Below are 15,251 nucleotides of genomic sequence, written 5' to 3'. Positions count from 1 at the left end.
TGTACCTGACAATATCGTGTGGATTTATACCTCTTTTCAACCTATGTACGCTGAACTGCAAAAGATGATTAAAAACATTAAATTTGTCAAAGGTCTGCCTGATACTTTTGAAGATGAAACACTGTTTCCTCCTGATCAAAAGCATTTGATTATTTTGGACGATGTTATTTTTCAAGCCTCTGACCATCCTGAAGTGGTAAAGATTTTTACACAGTATCGCCACCACAGAAACATGAGTGTTATGATGTTGACTCAAAACGTGTTTCACCAGGGTAAACACAGTCGCACCATCAGTTTGAACAGCAATTATTTGGTCATGTTTAAAAACTCACGGGATAAACTACAAATGAATATATTGGCTCATCAGATTTTTCCATCACAAAAGACATTTTTCTTGGAGAGTTTTGAAGACGCCACAAAAGACCCTCACGGGTATTTAATAGTGGATCTCACCCCCGTCTGCCCAGATCCGTACAGACTGAGGACGGGTGTGCTTCCTCACCAGCAAGCGGCCGTTTACATCCCCAGAGCGTCGAGGTAGATCATCATGTCAGCGCGTATAAAAAGAAACGCACCCCTGCTGAAGGCCCTGTACCGTGCCACACCCAAGAAACGTAGAGACATTCTTATTCACAGCTCCCCGGATTTTATCCAGACACTGTGTGAGATTTCTTTAAATCTTCTAAAAGGAAACCTCCCCCTGACTCCTTCTCAATTTAAAAAACTGAAGAGACAGAAAAAAATTATCAAACTGTTGGCTGATAAAAGAACCAGTTTAAAGAGGAAGCAACAGGTTCTAAAGAAGCAGACGGGCGGATTTCTTTTACCTCTCCTCTCAGCGGTGGTACCTTTGATCGGGAACCTCGTCGGAGGATTGATACGAAAATGACTTTGAAAAAGGCCCAAAAAATGTTTCTCGTCACCCCTCATCAACTCAACCGCCTGACGCGGCCCTCCCAGTCCATCAGAGATGTCGCGGAGGACGATTTGGATGCTAGGATGAGAGCCATCTTAAACGAGCAGGGGCTGAGCTCTCATGAAAAAATTAAAAAATATAACGCGTTACTGCAAAGATATCTGACCTTTGTGAAGCAGGATCAGACAGAGAATCTGACAGAGAATCTGACAAAGACGGAGGCAGAGGCAGATTCTGGGACGGACGTACGGACGTCCGATAGCATCATCGACGACGTGTTGCAGAGCCTCCCACCGCGAGATCGCAAGAATGCCGAATACGTCTTAAAGAAATTATCCGACCGTCACGATGTTTGGAATACAAAAGGGGAATTTGTGTACCGGGGCAACGTTGTAAAAGGGTCTCACATGATCGATCTATTCAAACGACTCTTGTTTCCTTTTAAAAAGAAAAAATCAGAGGGTTCTGAACCTCCCGGATGGACACATTTTTTAAATACTCTCTCAGAATTAAACATCCCTTTGTCTTCTATAAGTAACCCAAAAGCGCGTAATCAATACCGACTCCTCAAGATGGATGCGATCGGATCTCAAGACTCTGAAACACCTGCGGATCTACCGTCAAAAACTAGAAGACGAACAAATGACCCCCCGCGTTGGATTAACATTTCATCGTGAATAAATGTAATACACAAAGTTTTGTCTTTTACCAATAAAGCGTTTATTAAACATTTTTTCGAGCGTACAGTCATTCATTCAAAAACTTTAAAAATCTTTAAAACATTGCAAAAAACAACACCCCTGCTTGGAGGGACCATTGATTTTATTTCTAATACAGCGCTGATATTTCCTCACATAGTCGTACACCATGAAGTCATTCTTTATTACATCATCATTGTACAAAGACAGTACTTGATCAAAAGATAGCCCGCACGCGTGGTGACAGAGGTAATAGATGCAATGTTGTCCGCAGACCGTCGACATGTGGTGCTGCAACTGAACGTCGTGGTACTCAATGTTTTTAGAACGTTTTTCCAGAAACTGTAAGATGCTCGGGGGGGTAGTGATCAAAGTCCGGCGGAAATCCATAAGAATCAAAAAAGGTGGCTATGCCACCATTTTCCAGCGTCAAAGCTAACCAGTGCTCCCCCGGCATGTGAGCCGGATGTGTGTTGACGATAAAGTAGGCCGGGGTTCTAAAAGAGGGATTCAGCATGGGCAGTTGATCGGACGCCCACACCCCGCAAAACACATCTCCCAGCAGGCTATGCAGAAGGTTCTCTAGTTGAACGTTGTCCATCTTTTAATAATAGTCCACCAGCACCTGCCTCTTGGCGTTGATCTCCAGAATAGAATCGTAACAGGCGTAGACGATAAGGGTCGCAGTGTGCTGCAGGGGTGTTCTAAATCTCAACTCCAGCCTGAGGTTTCCGTTTGAGACGGTAGACAGTGCGTCGTTGTCATCGCTCGGATTGAGATTAAACACAAACAGAGAGTAGCCGTCATTAAAGTCATCACGGCTGATACTCAGGGGTAAATCTTTGAGATGTCTCCCGGTAGCCAGGAACATGTTGTAGAATTCTCTGACGGACACCCCGTTGTTAAAATCGGGTTGGAAAGCTTTAGCCGGAACTTGCCGGCCGTCCTGACAGAGAGCCAGGTATTCGATGTCATAGTGTCTGAAATTAAAAGGCGACAGGTCTCGTCTTCCTGTGAAAGCTTCGTGGTGTACCATACCCAGAACCACGTACTTTGGTATGCTACCCAGAAACAGATTCTCCTGGTTGCAAACCCTAGAGTTTGCCGGAATAGAGTAAGTTTTCACATTAACGCGTGAAAGGGGGTAGAGAGCGTTGCCCTTCATTAAGGCGGCGGCGTGACCTAACCTGACTGCAGGGGACACGGCTACTTTTTTAACAAATAGGGAAGCCCCCAGTACTTTTAGGCTAAAAGTAGAGTCACGCGCCCCCATGAGGCAGAAAGCATCGTTGGCTCGCATCAGTTTAATTCTCAAATCGACAGAGTTGAGCAATAGTCTCTCGCAGAAAAAGATGTCCCCGTGGAGAGGACCGAGCAGGTGTACTTCTCTGGAACGGGCTGTGGACGCGGCTCTCCTCGTTAACCCTTTATTTGGACCGTTCACGAGCACGATAGAGTCCACTGACCCGGCGGTATCTTTGTAAAAAAGACCCCCGGTAAACTGACTGGAGAGTGTGTCCGGTGAAAAGTTGAGCAGGGTCTCAATCATGCAGCGATAGGGGTGGGTAGCGCTCGACTGAGAGATGAGTCGATCCCCCAGGGTCACGTCGCATTGACTGAAAATTGTATTTAGAGGATAATTGATAAGACCCACCGCTGCGTCATTAGCTAGGTTCGATCCGTTAGCGTTGGTGATTTTTACACGGAGATGCAACAGAGTGTCGTTCAGATCCAGATACCGGTCCCCGTCTCCGGGGATGAAAAACTCAATGGGTCCCCCGTCGGTGATGGCTGACAGGGGAGAAATTTCCGTGTAGGTTTTTTCATCGATAGACAGCTGCGTCATAGGTGCTGAAAATAAATCCAATTCGGCCAGAGTACACTCTGGAGATTTCTGATGTACTAGAGCCATTTTCTTTTTTCTCAAAGAAAAGATATTCTTAAAAAATATCAGAGCTCCGGACGGACTTCTTCTTCACACGACGGCCTTTTGCAACTGATTTCTTCCTTTTACCGAACGGCTGTTTATTAAAGCTCGAGGGGATGCGTTCTCCGGGGGGTCGTCTTCTCTTCCTACGCGACAACACCATAATGCCCCCGGATCCTTCTTGCTTCATCTCTTGATCATCTTCTTGATCACCGGCGAACCGTTCCATCACGTGTTTGACGGCGTTGGAGGCGATGTTACTCGCAGCGGCTTTAAGATGAGGTTTAGCTATTTCGAAACCTTTCTTGGCCAAAGGGCTGACGAAACGAAATAATTTAGAAAACAAAGATCCTATCCCCCGACCGTACATGACCGGTGCACCGTAAAACCCCGGCAAATTCCCCCCTACTTGACTCTCATAATATTGTACAAATCGGTGAGGATCTTCTCTCAAACCTACCCGAGCCATTTTCTTTTTCTCTATTTTTCTCTTAGCCTTGAACACTTTGTGTGTGGATCGCTGATCAGCCTCCTGAAAATGAATGATGAGGACGCGGGCGATTGGAATATATATAACCCTGGGGTTCAAGTTCTAGGTCTAAAGTGGAGAGTCGCGATAGTCTTGCCGTATGAAAATTTTACCGGTTTGTTTTGATCCGTTTTTATCGCCACCTGAATGTTTTCAATGTGGTTTTTGGACACCGGTAAATAGTAAGCAGGATTGAAATACTGTGTGACAATTTCACCGAACGTTCCTTTTACATCAATCGTTCTCAAAAGTGGCGCATAAACGTCGCCGACCATCTGCGGTGCAACTACGTCGCTGTAACAATACATGTGATAAAACCCAGCTCGTAAATCGCAGGGATAGTACGCATACCTTTGGTCAAACGTAAACCATTCCCCTGATTTCATACCCATCAAATATGCCAGGGGTCCTTTGAAGAGTACGTGGGTTTTACCTCCCGATTGGAAATCAAATCTTTTCAGAAGACTGTCATAGACGAGGTAAATATCAGACTTTATTCTTCTAAATTGTCCGTCCATCTCGAATCTAAAGGCTGAGAAGCCGTTGAAATATGATTGTTTCATCTCTTGACGATGCACCTTGCTCTCCGTGGCCGGTTCTTGAGGGTTTTCCCTCCAGTAAAAGTAGGCATCCTCCTGAGAAAGGTGATAAAAGGTGTGCGGGTATGAAATCTGCGTTAAAGCTACTTCCCAGCTTCCCTCTAAATCGATATGTTGAGGCAAATCCACGCGGTAACTGGAACTCGTGTTTTCTTTAAAAACATCGACGCTGGCGTTGGAGGGTAGGGTAATAAAAAAACCCTCGTCCTTCGGACCGTACATGATGAAATGATATCCGTTGCGATCGCGAGTTGATTTTTATACGTTCTTTAAATCTGCAGCTTTGATCCAGCTGTTGAATTTCTCCGGCCAGTTTTTCCAACTTACAAAGACTTGCTTTTCACCCCTGACGACGCGATGCTTCAGAATCTTTTCTACGTGGAAAAGTCTGTCTTCCCCCATCGTTACCTTTTGTAGCTCTGGCTCATAAAATGACCCTTGGATGGGTTCTCCATCGTAATCTTTTAACTTGTACACTGGAGGGTTGCGAGGGATGCGTTCAGATACCGTAAACACCTCGTTCGTAAAACTCTGTTCATATTTTTTATCAAACACTCCTCTCAGTTTTGAAATTCTAACTAGGTCCCCCTTCTTGAAATTCATCTTGGTTTCAACCTTCCGTCGGTTTTCAGATTTACCGTACAAGTTTTGAAACACTTTAAAAGTGTTCTCCGAGGTTACCTCAGCGGGTTTCATCTTGATACTGCTGTGATAACTGTGATTATAGCTTTTCACCAAGTCTTGTAAGACGTCGGTGTATCGCAGAGTGTTGTTTGCTGTAAAATATCTCCACATTCTACCTTTTAATGTACGATTAAATCTTTCAATCACAGAGGCCTTAAGGTGGCTGGCGGTGGAAAAATGAACGATATTGTGTTTTCTCATCAAAGCTTCAAAACTCTTGTTAAAAAATTCTTTCCCCGCATCAGTTTGTATTTTTTCAGGCGTCTGACATGACTCAAAAATGGATTCAAACGCCTTTACCACCTCAGCCGCTGATTTTCTCTTCAGAGCCCTGACGTAAGCTTTTTTGGAAAATATGTCTATGACCGTTAATAAATAATTATATCCGTCATTATGCTCCGACAGGGCTTGCATATCGCACAGGTCCGCTTGAAATTGGTTTAAAGGGCGGGGGGCGAAAACCCTGTTTCTTGGAAAATGTATCCTGGCCGGTTTGTGTAGAGTGTAAGCGTCCTGTCCCTGTAGAAATGTTTTAACATTTTCTCGAGGAACCGTCTTTCCCATTTCTTCTTGCACCCCCTTATGGAGCCGCTCTACACCACCGAGGCTACCGGGATGCGCGGGATCATAGTACACTTTTTCCATGAAGCGTGTCTCAGACATGTTGAAAACAGAATGAGAAGGGATGCTCGTTTGAGAGGTATTTATTTTTTTATTAGCTGTTAAGAAATCTTTAGCATACACATTTTGTGAGTAACATGAGTAAATACATTTTGTGAGTAACATGAGCAAATACATTTGTAACATTTGTAATGTGAAAGTACAGATAGTCAAAAACTAGTCTAAGACCAATGCGTTATCATCAATAGAGTTTGAGTTAAGACTTTATGATCTAGACTGAGGCAGATATCATCGTGAAATTTTCCAAGTTCTTCCAAGATGCTTACAGAATGGTTGTTTTGCACAAGTCTGCTGGTCACATCAATGAGCAAAGCATAAAAGGCTATCATATGACATGGTTTTACAACATCGTTGGACAGTTCTTTAAAAATTACTTTAAAACAATCCGACAATCCAGATTTGCTCATAAGCATCGTGTCATTTACCATCTCTTCCCAAAGTGCGGGTCCTGCACACGTTCTGGTTTTTTCCAGCAAGATGTTTTTGTTTGAAGCCGTTTTGTTCTCAATAGCCTGGTACAAGATGTTTATTATCTGACCCTTGATCAATTGGATCTTGACACCTTCTACATCGTTTACAACTTTTCCCCAGAAGCTCCCCATTTTATATCTGAAAATGGTGTTTTCAGATATAAGTGTTTTCAGTCCAGTACTGAGTCACCGTGTCCAGATGTTCCTGTTTAATCTCGCTGTCGTTGTCGGCGATACTCTCGTACATTTGTTGGATGGGAGTGTAGATTAATTCGCTGGATTTCAGCTCGAGCAAAAGGCTCTCTGCGGCGATCTTGACTTTCACGTAGTCAGCGTTGACACCGCACGCTTTCAGGAAATTTTGAATAGCAGGAATGAACTTGGGTGTGTAGAGTCTTTTCATCAACATGTAAAAGTTGTTGCGGTAGAAACCCGGTTCGATCACATCCAAACACTGGTGTTGGCGCTGGCTGGGGTGGTCGATCCGACATCCGTTGCAAACCTCACCCTTGTACAGGTCCAGGACGACGCTAAGTAGATGAAGAACGCCTTTTTTTACCAGACCAAAGAATTCAGATGCCCAGCCGTCAAGCTGGTCAGCACCGTTACATACAGCCCCGGGGAGATCCGATGCGTCGTCGGGCAAAGGCGGATCAGGGGTTGTTGAGCGTGAAAGACTCTCCACACCGCTCACAGAGATTGGAGAACCTGGACATGAAGAAGCCGGAGACGGCGCAGGATCTCTGCCTTGGAGAAGAGACTCGGACAGCTCTGGAAGTGATACCGAGTCTCTGACGGGTGGTGTCAGTGAGGGTGAGTGAGGACTGGACACCCCAGGATCCGATGCCGAGCGTCCGAGGGGTGGGGTTGGTGGAGGGCTTAGCCAAGGAGTGAGAGACTCGTTAGAATCCGTGGGATCCAAGCGTTGGATGAGTGAGTCAAAGTCCAGCCTGCGAGGCCGAAGCCGACGTTGACGGCATTCCGCTTGTGTCTCATCCTCATCCCACAGATAGGAATTGCTCGGATTGTCAGATCCGCTCTTGACGCTTCTGTTGGTAGACATGCTCTCCTTAGTGTTTCACTCCGGTAGTGGGTAACGTATGGTTCAGACGAACGTCTTTTATACATTTGAGATATGGGTGTGGGCTTACACGAGGGAGGACTCTTTTTTTCGTCACCACAGTGTTGTTCCAAAGACGACAATGGTGAAAAAATTTTGTGATTTTATCATCCATTTCATGCATCTTTTCGATCCATGCTGCAAGAGGTAGAGTCAACACGTTGCTGAAAACCCCACAGTCTGAGTTAAAAAGATCCAAGACAAAATACTGTCTCGGTTTCCCTGACATCTCTTCCATCTGCATCTTGTAGCTAGCACGATAGAACCATCTTCCCGTACCCGAGGTTTTCGTCAACCAAATGCTCACAAATGTTTGTTCTGTGGAAGGTTTCTGTTCTGTGTTGTTTCTTTCTTCACAGCCTTCTTCAGTCACACACACCATTCCCGGTTTGATCAGTTTCAACACACCCCAGTCATTGGAAGACATCGTAGCCGACAACATAGGCCCCTCACTGGAAGATTCTTCCCGCTGATAGAGAATCAACTCCCCCGTCTTGTAACGGAACACATACCCAAAACTCCCTGTTTGACTATAAGACTCCAAAGACCATTCTTGCTGCAAAGACTCAGAAGGTGACGCCTGAGAACGCTGTACAAACACCGTGGATTTTTCAACTACTTTTCCACACAATTCTCTTATAACGGTCACAGCCGTCTCACCAATCACGGATGTAGAACTACTCATGTTGCCGACAGATGGATATGTCAGGACTATGGCAAAACTGATTTGTAACTGTTTTGTAACTCCCACCCTTCCTTATTGAAAACAGGTGGGCAAGGGAGAATGGCGGGAGGCGGGAGGCGGGAGGGAGAAAGGGAGGTGGGGGGGGGGGGATCCACACTCCTCCCTTTTAAAAAAAAAGGCGGGCAAGGGAGAATGGCGGGAGGCGGGAGGCGGGAGGGAGAAAGGGAGGTGGAGGGGGGGGGGGGACAGTTGTGGGCGGGTTCAGGGAAAGGTCAACCTGTCACTTTGACAAGAAGTGGTCCATTTCTTCTCTTTCACTGTTTCTGCAGTGAGTGAGTGAGTTCTTGAAAGAAACAAGAAAGGTTCCACCACCATTACTTCCACCACCATCCTTGTGTGCTCTAATTAGCTGTGACATGTTTCCCTCAGTAACGACCACGTGATCACAATGTCTCGGCAAGGTAGATCATCAGTCTCAAGCGGCTGACGTGAGTTGCCACCCTGGCAGGAAGGTCAAATGACTGATTGTTGTAGCAACGAGGACGAGCCGTGGTGACCATCTGCAATTCCTTTAATCATGTTGGGTTGCTCGTGGTTCACTCTGTTATTTGTGTAAATACAGCTAGAACCTTCACACACACACCCACACGAGTACACACACACACACACACACACACCAGTATGTCAGCTGGTCACTGACACCTGGACAGACAACTGATAATAAATTACAAGAAAAGCTGTTTTCAACTTCAAATGTTTATAGTAATTTGACATTATAATGAACTGATTTCCAAGCCCAAGTTAACAACCGTACAAGAAAAAAGGAAATAAAAGTTGGTGTTTGGGAATCAAACAGGCAAGAACATGATAGTGAAATAGTGAAAACATTTATTGAAGAGGATCAGTCATTCTGCCCGTTGGACAACAAAGGAGCTTTTACATTATTGATATAAAAATATTTGTGTGGAAGAAATCATTATTTCCGGAGTGACCAGAATGGGAAAAACAGCTCTTTATTGTGCAGCGAGCTGCCTAGACAGTAACACGAGCTGATGCGTACGCAGAGATTTGAGTTTTAAGGTCAAAGAGTGCTTTGGAGTTTATTAGACGTCTCTCAGTCTCTGGAAATCACATCTCTGCTGTTGGACTCCTCACTAAAGGCATTTCTTTGCCACTCATCCAGCAGAAAGGCAAAACCACTGACGTGTCTAACTGTCTCCAGTTTGGTCCTCCCATCACCCGTCCTCATATTGTCCTGTTTTCTTTATTTCCCTGTCGTCTCTTATATTGTCACCCTGGTTACTGTTTCTCCCACATTTTAGAATCACACATTCTGAAAAAAATAATCCAAATGCTCTTTTTTATGCAAGGATATCCAACGGGCTCCTTCCAGCACTCTAATTAAATTGGAAATTTAAATTAAATCTTGTGATTTTAAGAAAGAACAGTATGTTTTACGGAAGCCGTGGGAATAGTGTGATTCAGCACATTTTACTGCACAAGATCGAGGCTTGTGATCCAATCCTGCTCCAGTTTTGAATCCAGAAATACACAACGTGGTAATTGCGATAGTGAAAACTGGTCCACTGGACCGAAACATTGGAAAGATCTGATTCTTTGTTGTGGCTGCTTCCGCAGAGAGGAGCTTTAAACCTAAGCAAGATAAGCCGGCCAGAAGTGTTGGAGCAACAGCATTGAGCGCTGCAGCTTTACACATGATTGATGTATTAGTTCTTTCTTGGAAAACTGTTTTCTTTGGAGCATTTTATCTAAATGAAATGACGGACACTTTTTAGCTGGCTGAACGTTGCTTTGAGTGGCTCTGAAGACAAGTTCTAAACACAGATCAATGGCACAGTGGTGGCGAGTGCCACAGCAGTCATGTCTCTGACAGTACACATCAATAAAAAGGGAAGAAGGAAATCTGAGGCAGGAGAAGGATGGAGCAGATAGAACCAGCAGATACGGCTCCACCCCACCGCAACACCCTCACCTCTCCGCTTATCTTCTTTATCTTCCTACAGTGAAATTAATATTATTCCTAGCATAGTGAAGCTGACTCCTGCCTTGAGCAATGAACTGTATGAATTATTCTTACTATCATAGTGTTTATAATTGTAATTGTATTGTCAGATATAAAATATCCATATCTGCACCTTTTTTCAAGTGAATGTAACACTATTAGATTAAGAAAGATTAATGTGAGAGGCTGTAGTCACATTAATATTCAAGTGAATAATGACTTGATTTTGTCTTACAGATAGATGGACAGACCGACGGACAGACAGATGGATAAAGCACATATACTTTGCTCTATCCAATCCGTCCCTAAGGAGCCGCAAGCTGCTACCAAGCAACACTCAGAGTTTATGCTAACAAGCCCACAGTGGTGAAGTTAAGTAGGGAAATTGAACCACCAGTTTGTTTCTCAGCCTTTTGAAAGAGGAACTCCCATATTGGGAATTGAACCTATGCCACCTGGGTGAAAGCCAGGAATCCTGACCACTAGAGCATATGGGAGTGGAGAGCCCAACTTTACACTCTAAAACAGATGTTTGGAATTAAACATGAGCTCTGTTATGATGAACCTGGTGACTGACTCCAATAATTCTCTACAACATAACTGGTGACTCTCACGTGATTTGGTCAGGAAGTCGGTGAAGGTGTACAGGCCCTAGCAACAAAGATCAGCTGCAACGGTGCTACAGGTAGGAAACCTATCCTATCCATCCCATGCAGTTGGGGTGCAGCGTCTTTGCATCCCAGCATGGAGGTCCTTTCACGTTAAGAGTGCAGCATCAGGGCGACACGCCAACCCTTGAAGCTGCTGTAAATTGTGTATATCACTTATTTGACTGCATGGGTGAGTGCTGTGTATGTTGGGGATTTGGACTTTGGGCAAATCACCAGCCAGTGTGTGTGTGTGTGGGTATGTGTGTGTGTGTTGCCGGCAGAAAGGGAGGGTGCAGGAGCAGGCAACTCGAGAGCGGAGTGTCTGGGCACGCCTCTGATGTGTGTGACAGAGGTGGAAGACCTCATGGGAACAACGTGCAGCATGACAGGCAGCGTGTGAAATTAGAGAATTATGTGCTAAAGTTGTATTGTGGATGTGGTGCATGGGGCAGGTTCTGTGTAAGATGTGCATCCATGTTGGCACAATAGACCCTATATATTATATAATATAATTCATTAAACCTGGAAACACACACTCCCCCCCCCCCAACACAGATTTTATTAGAGCATTTTAACGCCCAATAAGAGCTAGTCAGGATGTGCCTATCTGGAAGTAAAGTGTCTTCGGCTAAATATTTGGAGACGGGTGTGTCGATAGAGGTGGATCACACGGAATCACAGATGTGCGCACCAGCATCTGTAATCTTACATCTGAAAGAAAGATTTGTTGTGGGGGTGTTTGGATTATTATGCAGCCACAAACATGCAGCGTGGGACTAAAAGCAAGAACACAAGATGTTATTTGTGGATTTAGGACAGGCCTGTTACAAATGCACTTATTACATAGTTCGGTCCATAATAGACTTAGGCTGGAGCCTGATCTGCACCATCTCCATAGCAACCTTCAACAAGGAACTACAAAGCAAGTCCCAGCCTCTCTGATTGTCTTTGACATGGCAGTTTAATGATTTTCATCTAATTAGTCAGCAGCTTTTATTCTCCATGTGTGTCAGGGTCTCAACTTTTACAGATTCGACTGTTTTGCAATGTTGGTTTTATTTGCCCTCTTCATCAATATGATCAATATTATCTCATTAAATCCGTCTAGGACTAGAGATCTTGGGTTTCTGAAGTGCTAATGACCTCTATTCCAGACCTCGGGTACTGAGCAAGGTGTGACTTCTGTCGTCTGTTCCTGGCGCCGCTTCACGCTCCTCGTCTCTGAAGGTCAAACAGGATGAGGAGCACCTCGAAAAACCATCACAGTGATGGGGTGCGAATTCCACTGTGCACTGGCCGATAATACGGGACCAGTCTGTCCCGCTCCAGTCCTGATAGGCTACTTTGCTGGTGTGAACGCTAAACACCGCTAAGCGTTTACTAATCCCTGGTCGCTCCTTAATCTCCCGCAGACGCGCTACTCGCTGCGGACTGGAGCGCGTCCGAGCCGCGTGGAAATCGTTCTTTCCTCCGTCCACACGACGCGTACACGGACACGGAGATCGCACCTGAGATGTCCGCCCCTGCCCGCCTCCCTCCCTTCCCCGCGATGGCTCCTTTTTTTGTGCCACTCGGCTTTATCCGCCGCGGCGTTGCGGTCTTTCCTGCGTAGAGACTTGGCACCGATGCTCGCACCTCTCCATCTTCCTGGCTCACCGACAAAGAACAAACTCACAAATCAATTAGGTGGGGAGGGGGGATATTTTAGGGCTTGTTTTGTTCCCCTTTTTAAACTTTTGCCTTGGATCCGGAGCCCGGTCTTCTCGGATGGGGATATTTTTAGTTATTGATAAAACTCTGCAGCGCTGCGGGTCCGAATTAGTGTGTGTTACAACACTCTGCAAAACACCCCCGAATCCACACACGCCAGTGAGAGGCTGCTTTTTCTTTGAGGGGGGAAACTACAAATATGCTGTGAAGTGATAGTCGCGACTTCGCTCTGGGCGTAAAGCGCAGGTTTCCGGAGCATCTGCTGCTGCTGGGAGAGGGGGGAAATAGTCCAGGCGAGAGAAGTGCGAGAGGAGGAAGCGGTATGTGGTTCGGTGGATGCTGCTGGTGCAGTTCGTCTCCTGGAATTAGTGGATGAATGAGAAGGGAGCGGCTGGAGCGTCGAAAGCACAGAATAACCCACACAGAGCTCGCGGTGCTGCACAATGGATACGTGTCCCTTGTAGAAGGTAAGGAATAAACATAATCTAAAATAATCTTTTAGTTCTGATTCTTTTCCCGCTCACACTTAATACATTGGCAGCTTGAATTGCGTTTGGTGTGTGCGTTTGTGTGTGTGTTTTATCTTTAACTCAGCAAGGTCGCCTGAAATGCCACTGCTTTAAGGGAAATATGGTGTCTGTGGGGTTACCACCTGGCGTGGTGGGATTCTACAGCCCATAATGTCACAGAGTTGAGGTGACTCATGTTGGACAGTCGCTGAATGCCTGAAAAAGTCTCTCGTTTTGGGGAAATTCATCTTTTTAGTGGCGTTTTTGCCTCCTCTGTGAAGAAAGAGTGCGCAGAGAGAAGAGGGGGCAGTTTGACAGCGCAGGACGCATAATAATATTCTCTCCATTGCTGTGTGTATGTGTGTGCGCGCGCGCGCGTGTGAGAGGGAGCGAATGTCGGACTTTCCAAAATGTTCCCCAGTGATTAAAGCGGACAAACTCCGTTGGAGTGCCAATCGCGTGTGTGCCCGCGCGCACGCACGCACGCACGCACGGCGGAGAATCTGCTGTTTGCCTCAATCCGCGCTGAATCAAAGTAACAATCACTCCCTGGCCGCCGGCTCGATCGCCGTCATGGGGCAGCAGCCGCTGGCTGTAATCACCCCCCTCTTGTGGATTACAAGTGGTGCGGCGGCTCCCGCGGGATGTGCTGGAGAGGGGGGGGGGGTATTGGGGTGGGGTGGGGGTCAGTGATGAGTGGAGGTGGTCAGCCGAGGCTCTTCAGCACCGCAGACAGGAGGCGCTTCCTCCGCCGCACCAGCGCGTCCGCGCACATGCGAGCGCTGCTGCAAGTTTCCTCTCAGCAGAGTTGACTTAACAGTGTTTTATCCATGAGACACGAAGCTGTCCTGACGCAAGTGTGTGTCAGCAAGTGCCCACATGTGTCGCCCGGCGTCATATTATCTCACAATCGTGCATTAAAAAAAAAAAAATCAGTTATTTGAATAGATTGGCCTCCCTGAATATTGTGAATTACCTAAATGCATCATTTACAAAAGCTTTGCAAACTGACTTTAATATGCATCTTGACAGGACTGTGAGAGGGTGCAGTAGACTTCAGGCCAAATTTCGTTGTCATCATCTTCATCATTGTCATCATCATCCTACTCATCTCCACATCTTTATTACAACAAAGTGAATCTGTCTGCTCACTAAAGAGCAGCTTGTAGATGAAACTAAAGGTGGACTTCAGAGTCTGTATAAGTAATCACAGACGGTTCTATAGGTATTAAACTTTATTGGAGGGTTCCACTAAAACAATAACAACTCATGAATAATAATGATATGCACAATGTTGCTCAGACAGGACTTGCTGGGGTGTTTTGTGTAGCATAAATCCAGCCAATAAGATGAAGCGTTGTACCTCAGTTGTCCACCTCCCTCAGATGACTCTATGCTATTGGCCGAGACGACTCACGATGGCAGGAGAAGAGACAGGTTATTCGTTTCGACAATCCTTGCACTTGTGGATGTTTGGTTTAAAATATATGTTTTCTGTGAATTTGAAAAAGGAATGAAGAATATTGTTGTTGGAGGGAAATGATTCATTTAATGTGCACAGGCTCCTCAGGTACCAGAGACAACCATTTACTCTCCTCCGACTGTGCTGTGGCCTCTGCCTGCTCCTCGGGGACACATTTTGGCACCTTAGCTGTTAAATGTTCTCAAGCCAGCGATTTTATAACCGCAAATGCTGCCAAGCAGGTAGTTTACAGATGGTTTATAAAAGCTTTTATCAGCTTTGAGTGTGTGGCACAAGAGTAAATCTGAAGTCAGGGAGCTAAATAATGAGCTCAAAAATCAGCATCCAAGCATTTAAATAAAAAGCTCCTGCATTTGTGATCTGAAAATGGCTGCTACAAAGATGGACGAGTTACTTGATTGGACTTGGTTCCCATCGGCTTTGAGAGAGTGACCATTCTGAAATCGCTCTGGACAAGTCTGATAATCTTTTAACTGGACTGGCTGGACTTGCCGGGTTTGGTGTGGGGACATAGATTACTCATGTTGCACCTATTTTGATCCACGTCTCCAGTCAGACTGACACTGT

General features: G+C 45.6%; 1 protein-coding gene and 1 non-coding gene across 3 annotated transcripts in view; one reads left to right on the top strand and one right to left on the bottom strand.

Annotated features, from left to right (window-relative positions):
- Window positions 1-10,757: 10,757 nt before the first annotated feature.
- trnae-uuc (transfer RNA glutamic acid (anticodon UUC)) lies at window positions 10,758-10,829 on the bottom strand. Its single transcript has one exon. It is a non-coding gene; the product is annotated as a tRNA-Glu (tRNA).
- A 1,390-nt stretch (window positions 10,830-12,219) lies between these two features.
- The window catches only part of LOC101067531 (leucine-rich repeat and fibronectin type-III domain-containing protein 2), an 88,580-nt gene continuing 85,548 nt past the window's right edge, over window positions 12,220-15,251 (top strand). For both annotated transcript variants that reach the window (XM_003962304.2, XM_029832921.1), the window contains exon 1: window positions 12,220-13,159. The gene's annotated coding sequence lies outside the window, so the exon portion shown is untranslated. The remainder of the gene's footprint in view (window positions 13,160-15,251) is intronic.

The sequence above is a fragment of the Takifugu rubripes genome, chromosome 2 (assembly GCF_901000725.2).
Source record: "Takifugu rubripes chromosome 2, fTakRub1.2, whole genome shotgun sequence".
Taxonomy (NCBI): Eukaryota; Metazoa; Chordata; class Actinopteri; order Tetraodontiformes; family Tetraodontidae; genus Takifugu; species Takifugu rubripes.
The sequence above is the reverse complement of the archived record's forward strand: the minus strand, read 5'-3'. Positions and strand labels throughout refer to the sequence as shown.